This window comes from Rhinopithecus roxellana, chromosome 2, assembly GCF_007565055.1.
Source record: "Rhinopithecus roxellana isolate Shanxi Qingling chromosome 2, ASM756505v1, whole genome shotgun sequence".
Lineage (NCBI taxonomy): Eukaryota > Metazoa > Chordata > Mammalia > Primates > Cercopithecidae > Rhinopithecus > Rhinopithecus roxellana.
In genome coordinates, this window is record NC_044550.1 from 76,167,317 (window position 1) to 76,177,278 (window position 9,962).

The window sequence follows — 9,962 nt, forward strand, 5'->3', positions numbered from 1 at the left end:
CAGTTCTCATGTAAATTGATTAATGTGATGATGCTTGTTCCAAAGCTCAAAAGGCTTCCCAGAGCGCTGCTGAACCCCAGTCCTACATTTGGCCTCTTTAGTTTGTTAACAAAGATTTGAAGGACAACAGTCTAGATGGAAACCTGAGCAAGATATCAATAAATAGAATGCTCCTTCCTCACCTCCCTGCCAACACCCCCAGCAAAAAAAAAAAAAAAAAAAGTACAAATGGAATGAACATTCCATTCAGCATAACAACTGGGCTTTGTACTGAGAAAAGAAACAATAGGCATATATATGTATATATACATATACACACACATATATGCATATATACATATACACACATATGCATATATACATATACACACATATATGTATATATATGCCTATTGTGCATATATGTAGTATATGTATATACTACATATATATGCATATTGTGTATGTGTGTGTGTATATATTTGTGTGTGTGTGTGTGTATATATATACACACACACATACACTTGCTCTGTCACCCAGGCTGGAGTGCAGTGGTGTGATCTCAGCTTACTGCAACCTCTGCCTACCCAATTCAAGCAATTCTCCTGCCTCAGCCTCCCCAGTAGCCGGGATCACAGGCTCCCACCACCTTATATTTTTAGTAGAGACGTGGCTTCACCATGTTGGCCAGGCTGGTCTCAAACTCCTGACCTCATGTAATCCACCCACCTTGGCTTCCCAAAGTGCTGGGATTACAGGCGTGAGCCACCGCACCTGGCCAAGATTTACCTTTTGGAATATAGTTAGGTTGAACCCTATGAAATGGCTGTTTTGGTAGGTCAGAAATGGCCAAATACCAGCAGATTCATAGGGTTCAGCTCTATAAAACAGGCCACAGTTCCACAAACCTCACGATTTCCTTCAGCAAACATTTATTGAAGGCCCTAATGTAGTCTTTGTTTTCAGGCAACTTTCATTCTAGTGAGGGATTCTAAAATATAAACAAATAATTGCAAATCAGAATGATGAATGCACTAGTAAAGGCACAGGATAGCACAAAGGAAGGTGTCATCGGGTCAACTCAGTCAGGCAAGGAAAGACTTTACAAAGCAGGTAATGTTTAGTTGAGTAATTAGAAAGGAGTTGGGTTGATTGAGGGATGGACAGTGTCTCTTTAGATGGAGTGAACTACCTGTGTAAGATCTTTGGGGCACAACACAGGATGGCAAGTTCAAGGAATAATGCTGTTAAATCATTTAGGATGTCTGGATCTATAGGGGAAGGAAGGTAGCTGAAGGCTGCAGAAAAATAGGAGTAAGGACAGAAAATAAGTGTGGAGAGAGACTAAACAGGTATGGATTGTGGAATGAACAAGTATAGGTTGCCTTCAATGTCATAAAATAAGAATTTTGACTGTAAAGACACAACAAATTTTTTTTTTTAGACAGAGATTTGCTCTTGTTGCCCAAGCTAGAGTGCAATGGCGCAAACTCGGCTCACTGCAACCTCCGCCTCCCAGGTTCAAGTGATTCTCCTGCCTCAGCCTCCTGAGTAGCTGGGATTACAAGCATGAACCACCATGTCCGGCTAATTTTTGTATTTTTAGTAGAGACAGGGTTTCACTACGTTGGGGCCAGGCTGGTCTCAGACTCCTGACCTCAGGGATCTGCCTGCCTCGGCCTCCCAAAGTGCTGGAATTACAAGTGTGAGCCACCGTGCCTGGCAGGATATAACAAATTAAATGTCTGCAATCAGATTATGGTAGGCTAGTGAAGTTTTAGTGGGAGTTAACACGATTGACTTACCATTTTAGAAGGTAAGTAATTCTGTGAACTTAACAGTAGGGAGATTTGCTTAGAGTTTACAGGTATGAAAAAGTGAACTAAGGTAACAATCTGGAGATGCAGAGAATGGGAAGGAGTGAGAGATATGGTAGAAGTAAAATGGAAAGGGCTCAGAATACTTTGCTAGTCCTTGAGTTCTCTTGAAATATGTGACATATTTTCTTTATTGAAAGTTCTATATGACTAAAATATCTGCATTGTGACTTTATAACAACTATTATTCTGGACATCTTAATAAAATCACTGCATAGTGAATTTAATTAATTACCAGCTAATCTTAAAATGAATTTTAAAACTCGGGTTAATTTTTCATTCTATTTGTTTTCTATTTGAGACATTATAGATATAACCACAATCTTCATAGAATCTTCTGCTGCAAAGGAATATTCCTTTTCCTAGTTCTGAATGAAAGCATTTCTGATATGTGAGGAATTCTCATTCCTAAAGGGGAAGCAGTAATGCCCACAATCTTCTCATCATCATGCCACTTGATAAAGGAAAAAGCTAATTTAATTCTTTTTAAATTTATTTCAAAAAACAGAACTCTTCACGAATTTGTATGTCAGCCTCCTGCAGGGACCAGGCTAATCTTCTTTTTATCATTCCAATTTTAGTATATGTGCTGCCGAAGTGAGCTGCTAATATACTCTTAATCCATTTTTTCCCCTGGAAATCACTATCCATAAGAAATAATGTCAGAAAATGAGTTTTTTATTAGTTTAATTATTAAATTGAGCAATGATTATTTGAAATTATATATCCATGTGTGAAAATCAAATAACAATATTTAACTTTCATAATTCTTCCAACTTGTTCACTAAAATCTTACCCTAAAAACTAAACAAAATAATTTTTTTCTAGAAATTTTTTTAGTGATTCTATTCATTGCGGAAAAACATTATATAATGTGTTTTATTATACTGGACAGTGTTATTTCTAGTCAATGAATGCTATCTGACAGGACAAATAGTTGGCACCAAAACCACTAACACATTCAGAATCTAATCTCCCCTGAATCCAGCTTGAATTCTCAAAAACTGGCTGTGGCGTATACTGTACTTTGTAATAGAAAGTTCACACTTTAAAAAGTGGACAAAAATGGTTACCTCAGCTCTATTGTTAAAGACTGCTCCATACATTTTTTTCACAATTAAGATAATATTTATTTATTTATCTATTTATTTGAGATAGGGTCTTGCTCCATTGCCCAGGCCAGAGTGAAGTGGTGTGATCGACTCTCTGTAGACTTGAATCTCCAGGTTCAAGTGATCCTCCTGACTCAGACTCCTGAGTAGCTGGGCCTGTAGGCATGTGCCACCACACTTGGCAATTTTTTTTTTTTTTTTTTTTTTGGTAAAGACGGGGTTTTTCTTCGTTGCCCACGCTGATCTTGAACTCCTGGCTTCAAGCAATTTTCCCACCTCAGCCTTCCAAAGCACTAGTATTACAGGCACTAGCCATCATGCCCAGCCATTAATACATTAATATTTAAATTTTATGGTCATGTCAGTGTTTGGAAAATGTGTTAGATTTTCTAATTTAGGCTTCCTTTATATCTCTTGTCTACATCAAAGAGAAGTAACTGAACTATTTGATTCTGTGCCTATTTTTAAATCAATTAATTAATTTTTCATTTTTTAATTTTTTTGAGATGGAGTCTCACTCTGTTGCCTAGGCTGGAGTGCAGGGGCATAATCCCGGCTCACTGCAACCTCTGCCTCCCGGGTTCAAGCAATTCTCCTGTCTCAACCTCCTGAGTAGCTATGGGGTTTCACCGTGTTGGCCAGGCTGGTCTCTAACTCCTGACCTCAAGTGATTCACTCACCTCGGCTTCCCAAAATGCTGGGATTACAGGGGTGAGCCACCACACCCAGCCTTCTGTGCCAATTTTTACCTTTTGCAATCATTTCATATTCTATACCTCACACTCTATCTCACTTTGACTTCTTCAATATGTAGTACATTTTTATTGTATTAAGATCAGTCAGGCCGGGCACTGTGGCTCATGCCCGTAATCCCAGCACTTTGGGAGGCTTAGGCAAGAGAAATCACTTAAGTCCGGGAGGCGGAGGTTGCAGTGAGCCAAGATCATGCTGCTGCACTCTAATCTGAGCGACAGAACCAGACTCTATCTCAAAAAAAAAAAAAAAAAAAATCAGTCAATGGTATAACAGTAAAAATGCTTTTTATGGAATACTGTTGTTAAACCTTCATTATACTCAAAAAAGATCAATAAAACATAGTGCTTTTGGATTTGATAGCTGCTGTTTCAAAGCGTCATTTTATTTTATCTTATTTTATTTTGAGACAGGGTCTTGCTCTAATGCCCAGGCTGAGTGCATTGGTGCTACCATAGGTCACTGCAGCCTCAGACTCCTGGGCTCAAGTGATCCTCCCACCTCAGCCCTCTGAGTAGCTGGAACTACAGGCACATGCCATCATGCCTAGCTAATTTTTTAATTTTTTGTAGAGATGAGGTCTTACTGTGTTGCCCAGGCTGGTCTTGAACTCCTGGCCTTGAGTGATCCTCCTGCCTCAGCATTTTAAATAATACTGAACTTTAAAATGAAAAAAATAAATTCTTCTGTATGCAGTCACATTTCAGCATTTAGCAACTCTGAAAAGAATTTAGAAAAGGTACCAATTGGCCACAAGGCTAAGCCCAACAGAATCTGTTTCTGCTAGGCACAGCTAGTTCTTTCTTCATTCCCATTGAGGAATGTGAAAAGCAATGATACTAAATCTAAAAAAAAAAAAGTGTGTCAAATTCAAGTATTTGTGTTTCTTTTTCTTTTCTTTTCTTTTTTTTTTTTTTGAGACAGAATTTCGCTCTTGTCACCCAGGCTGGAATTCAGTGGTGTGATCTGGGCTCACTGCAACCTCCACCTCTCAGGTTCACGTGATTCTCCTGCCTTAGCCTCCTGAGTAGCTGGGATTACAGGTGCCCACCACCACGCCCAGCTAATTTTTATATTTTTAGTAGAGACAGGGTTTTGCCGTGTTGGCCAGGCTGGTCTCGAGCTCCTGACCTCAGGTGATCCACCTGCCTCAGCCTCCTAAAGTGCTGGGATTACAGGTGTGAGCCACTGAGTCTGGCCTATTTCCTAAGTATTTTAACTACATATTGCTACTTAACAAACTACCCCAACTTCATGGCTTAGAACATAACCATCTTATTTGCTCACAATTTAACGGGTCATCAATTTGGTCTGTGTTCAGCTGGGTTGTTCTTTTCTGGTCTCTCCTGGGGTCGTTCATATAACTGAAGTCATGTGGCAACGTGGCTGGAGCTGGATGATCTGGGATGGCCTCCTTTACACATCTAGGGTTACTGTTAGCTATAGATGGAGCACCTCTCTCCCTGTGATCTCTCATTCTCGTGGAGGGTAGCTCAGGCTTCTTCGCATGGTAGTCTCAGGATTTCAAGAGGGTGAGAGCTCAGAAAGTCACTTCCATAACATTCTATTGGTCAAAACAAAGTACAAGTCCAGCCCAAATTCAAGCGAATGAAGAAACAGTCTCTATCTTTTGATGGGAAGAGATGTAAAACCACATTTCTTTTTTATTTAAAAAAATTTTTTAAGTAAAAAAAAAAAAAAAAATTTAAGTAGAGACAGGGTCTTGCTATATTGCCCAGCCTGGTCTCAATTTCCTGGACTCAAGTGATTCTCCTGCCTTGGCCTCCCAAAGTGCAGTAACTGCAGGTGTGAGCCACCATGCCTGGCCTAAAGTCACACTTAACAGGAGTGTATACAAAAAGGTGGGAAGAATTTGTGACTATATTTTTTCAATCTACCATGTTAACATTGGCTCAAAATTCAGAAACAATACATAAAAATATTGAATTTGATTACATTGAAATAAAAAAATCTTATACTACAAAAATACCATCAGTAAAATAAAAAGTTAAATCACAAACTTGGAAGAATATTTGTAATTTATAGCACAGACTAAAGTTTAATGTCCCTAGCATATAAAGAGCTTCTAAAAAACAGAAGAAGGAAGGACTGACACCCTACGGGAAAATGCACTAGAGATATAAACAGACAGATTGCAGAAAAAGAAATGCATAGAGTCCTTAACCATTAAAAAAAAAAAAAATGTTCTTATGGTCCTTAACCATAAAAAAAGTCCAGGTGTGATAGTTCATGCCTGTAATCCCAGCACTTTGGGGGGCTGAGGCGGGAGAATCTCTTGAGGCCAGGAGTTTAAGACCAGTCTGGGGAACATAGTCACAACCTGTAGCTACAAAAAAAGTATACTAAAAAAATTTTTTTGGTGGGGTGTGGTGGCTCACACCTGTAATCCCAGCACTTTGGGGAGCCGAGGCAGGTGCATCACAAGGTCAGGAGATCAAGACCATTCTGGGTAACATGGTGAAACCCTGTCTCTACTAAAAATACAAAAAATTAGCTGAGTGTGGTGGCACGCACCTGTAGTCCCAGCTACTTGGGAGGCTGAGGCAGGAGAATCGCTTGAACCTGGGGTTGCAGTGAGCCAAGATCACGCCACTGCACTCTAGCCCGGGTGACAGAGCGAGACTCCGTCTCAAAAAAAAAAAAAAAAAAAATTTTAATGTCCAACCTCACTCTTTTTTTTTTTTTTTTTTTGAGACAAGAACTCATTCTGTCACTCAGGCTGGAGTGCAGTGGTGTAATCATGACTCACTGAAGCCTTGACCTCCCAGGCTTAAGCAATCCTCCCACCTCAGCCTCCTGAGTAGCTGGGACTACAGGCGCACACCATCATACCCCACTAATGTTTTGTAATTTTTGTAGAGACAGGGTTTCACCCATGTTGCCCAGGCTGATCTCCAACTTCTGTGCTCAAGTGATCTGCAGCCTCAGCCTCCCAGAGTTCTGGGATTACAGGCGTGAGCCACCGGGCCCAGCCCGACCTCACTCTTAATAAGGGAAATGCAAATTTAAACTGCACTGAGACATTTTTCGCCTGTCACGTGAGCAAAAACCCAAATGTTAGGGCACTCACATATGTTGCTGTTTCTGCATGTAAAACAGGAAACAGGCACTCACATACATTGTTGTTTTTGGGATGTAAAATGGTAGCCCTGCTATGAAAGGACTTTTGTAATAGCAGCAAAATTACATATGTATTCGGCTTAGTAATCCCTCTCTCAGAAGTCTATCCCAATGATACAGTGGCAAAAATACATATGCATGAAGTTATACATTGCAGCACTATTTGTTATAGCAAATTCTAGAAATAAGTCAAATGTCCATCAGAAGGAGATTGGTTGAATAAACAATCCATGGTGCCCATACAATGTAGTTCTATGTAACCACGAAAAACAATGAGAAATATTACTATCTACAGTTTAGAGTAATCTCCAGGTGCATAGTTGAATGCAAAAAGCAAGGTAGAAAAATGTATGTGTATAGTAAACTACCTCTTATCTAGAAAAAATTTTAATATATAAATAAAATTTATATAAATTTTATACATATTATAAATATATAATTATACATATATTATACATATAGGTATATATGTATGTATAATTATATATATGATTATATATTAAGAAATATGTATATATGTATGTATAATACACGTATAATACATATATAATGTATATATAATACACACATATATACATGTATTACATATAAACATATACATATATACATATTATATATACATATAATACACATATAATGTATATATGCATATATGCATGTATAATTATACATATATGTATAATTATATATATAATTTCTTAAGCTCTCTGTGTGTATATATATAGCCAAGAAAGAAGCATTTTGGCTTATCCTTTCCATTTTTTCTTTGTATAAGCTATATATATGCTATATATAACATATATTATATATGTTATATATATGCTATATGGTATATAGATACATATATATAGCTTATATAAAAAAAGAAAAGAACGATAAGCCAAAATGATTCTATATTGGGAAGTGGAAGGAACAGATGGAAAGAATATAGAGAAAGGGTATCACTATTTAACAACTCCTAATAAAACAATGAATCAAATGGCTTCTAACATCATGAAGAGAAAAGCACCAAATATTATACACCTCCTTATGGATGTATGAACATGACCTACAGATAATTCGTGCCACAGCCAGGCACAGTGGCTCTCCCCTGTAATCCCAGCACTTTGAGAGGCTGAGGTGGGAGGACCACTTGAGACCAGGAGTTCAAGACCAGCCTGGGCAACATAGAGAGACCTTGTCTCGGCCGGGCGCGGTGGCTCAAGCCTGTAATCCCAGCACTTTGGGAGGCCGAGACGGGCGGATCACGAGGTCAGGAGATCGAGACCATCCTGGCTAATACAGTGAAACCCTGTCTCTACTTAAAAATACAAAAAACTAGCCGGGCGACGAGGCGGGCGCCTGTAGTCCCAGCTACTGGGGAGGCTGAGGCAGGAGAATGGCGTAAACCCGGGAGGCGGAGCTTGCAGTGAGCTGAGATCCGGCCACTGCACTCCAGCCTGGGTGGCAGAGCAAGACTCCGTCTCAAAAAAAAAAAAAAAAAGAAAAGAAAAGAGAGACCTTGTCTCTATAAAAAAATTTTTAAAAATTAGCATGTGCTTGTAGTCCCAACCACTTGGGAGGCTGAGGTTGGAGGATTGCTTTGCTTGAGCCCAGGAGTAGGAGGCTGCAGTGAGCTATGATAGCGCCACTGCACTCTGGCCTGGGCAACAGAGGGAGACCTTGCCCTTAAAATAAATAAATAAATAGGAATGATTGAACCTCTAAATCTAAATACCAATTTATAGGCAATATGGGGGAAAGGAACATGTTAAAAAAAAGACAAACACATTTGGTTACAATAAGCAAAATCCAGAGTGAAAAATTCTACAGATCAAATGAGTCACTTTATTGAAACCATAAATTGCAAAGAAAAGTAGAAGAGAGATGGAGGAGCAATCTATAGAAAAAGAGACTTAAGGCCGGGCGCGGTGGCTCAAGCCTGTAATCCCAGCACTTTGGGAGGCCGAGACGGGCGGATCACGAGGTCAGGAGATCGAGACCATCCTGGTCTACACGGTGAAACCCCGTCTCTACTAAAAAATACAAAAAACTAGCCGGGCGAGATGGCGGGCGCATGTAGTCCCAGCTACTCGGGAGGCTGAGGCAGGAGAATGGCGTAAACCCGGGAAGGCGGAGCTTGCAGTGAGCCGAGATCGCGCCACTGCACTCCAGCCTGGGCGACAGAGCTAGACTCCGTCTCAAAAAAAAAAAAAAAAAAAAAGAAAAAGAAAAAGAGACTTAAAGATGTATTTACCATTTGTGGACTTTTTTTCTTTTTTGAGATGGAGTCTTACTCTGTCGTCCAGGCTGGAGTGCAATGGCGTGATTTAGGCTCACTGCAACCTCTGCCTCCCAAGTTCAAGCAATTCTCCCGCCTCAGCCTCCCAAACACCTGGAATTACAGGCACATGCCATCACATCTGGCTAATTTTTGTATTTTTGTAGAGATAGGGTTTCTCCATGTTGGCCAGGCTGGTTTTGAACTCCTGACCTCAGGTGATCTGCCTGCTTCGGCTTCCCAAAGTGTTGAGATTACAAATGTGAGCCGTCGCACCTGGCCACCCATTTGTGGACTTTAATTGGATTCTGACTTAAGAAACAAACTGAAGGGAGAGGGAACTCCTTTATGAAGCAGTTGAGGAAAATTTGATCATTGATCATTGACTAGATAATTAACAATAGTAAACAATTATTATTTTACAGAGATATATCCAGTATCATAGATTTGACTTTATAACCTTATTCATATGTCTCAAATTAGTGTTAGCTGTAGGTGGGCCCTCAGTTGTGGTGGTCAAAGACAATGGATAGGAATATGAATACAAGATTTGCCATGAGTTGATAATTGGTAAATCCGGGTGGAGTGCACATAAGGATTCATTATACTATTCTCTCTACTTGTGTTTGAAATTTTATACAATAAAACATTAGAATAAAAAAAGTATGAAGTTTTTTTAAGATGAGGAAACTCTTTTTTTTTTTTTTTTTTGCTTTTTTGAGATGAGTCTTGCTCTGTCACCAGGCTAGAGTGCAGTGGTGCAATCTTGGCTCACTGCAATCTCTGCTTCCCAGGTTCAAGCGATTCCCCTGCCTCCGTCCCTTCCAGAGTAGCCGGGAC

General features: G+C 39.6%; 1 non-coding gene across 1 annotated transcript; it reads right to left on the bottom strand.

The window, feature by feature from the left end:
- Positions 1-2,354: 2,354 nt before the first annotated feature.
- LOC115895948 lies at positions 2,355-2,459 on the bottom strand. The gene has a single exon (XR_004056004.1). It is a non-coding gene; the product is annotated as a U6 spliceosomal RNA (small nuclear RNA).
- Positions 2,460-9,962: the final 7,503 nt, after the last annotated feature.